A 295-nucleotide genomic window follows, 5' to 3' on the forward strand; every position below is an offset into this window, starting at 1 on the left:
GAGACACCGCATCCTCCATGAGGCGCACGACACGCCACTTAGTGGTCATCTCGGTAGTGAGAAAACGTACAACTCTGTGAGTCATCACTATTGGCGGCCCAAGATGTACAAATGGACGAGCACCTATGTGCGCACGTGTGAGACGTGTCAACGGGTGAAATCCTCTCCAAATGCGGCTGCGCCGCTGCTTACCGGTACCCACTGGGTGCTGGCAGTCCATGAGTTTGGACTTTGTGCTCGTGGTATTCGTCGACCGGTTGAGCAAGATGGCTCATTTGGCGGTGGTGCCAGACAC

The sequence above is a fragment of the Plasmopara halstedii genome (genome assembly GCF_900000015.1).
Source record: "Plasmopara halstedii genome assembly, contig: Scaffold_3109, whole genome shotgun sequence".
In the NCBI taxonomy this organism is placed as follows: Eukaryota; Oomycota; class Peronosporomycetes; order Peronosporales; family Peronosporaceae; genus Plasmopara; species Plasmopara halstedii.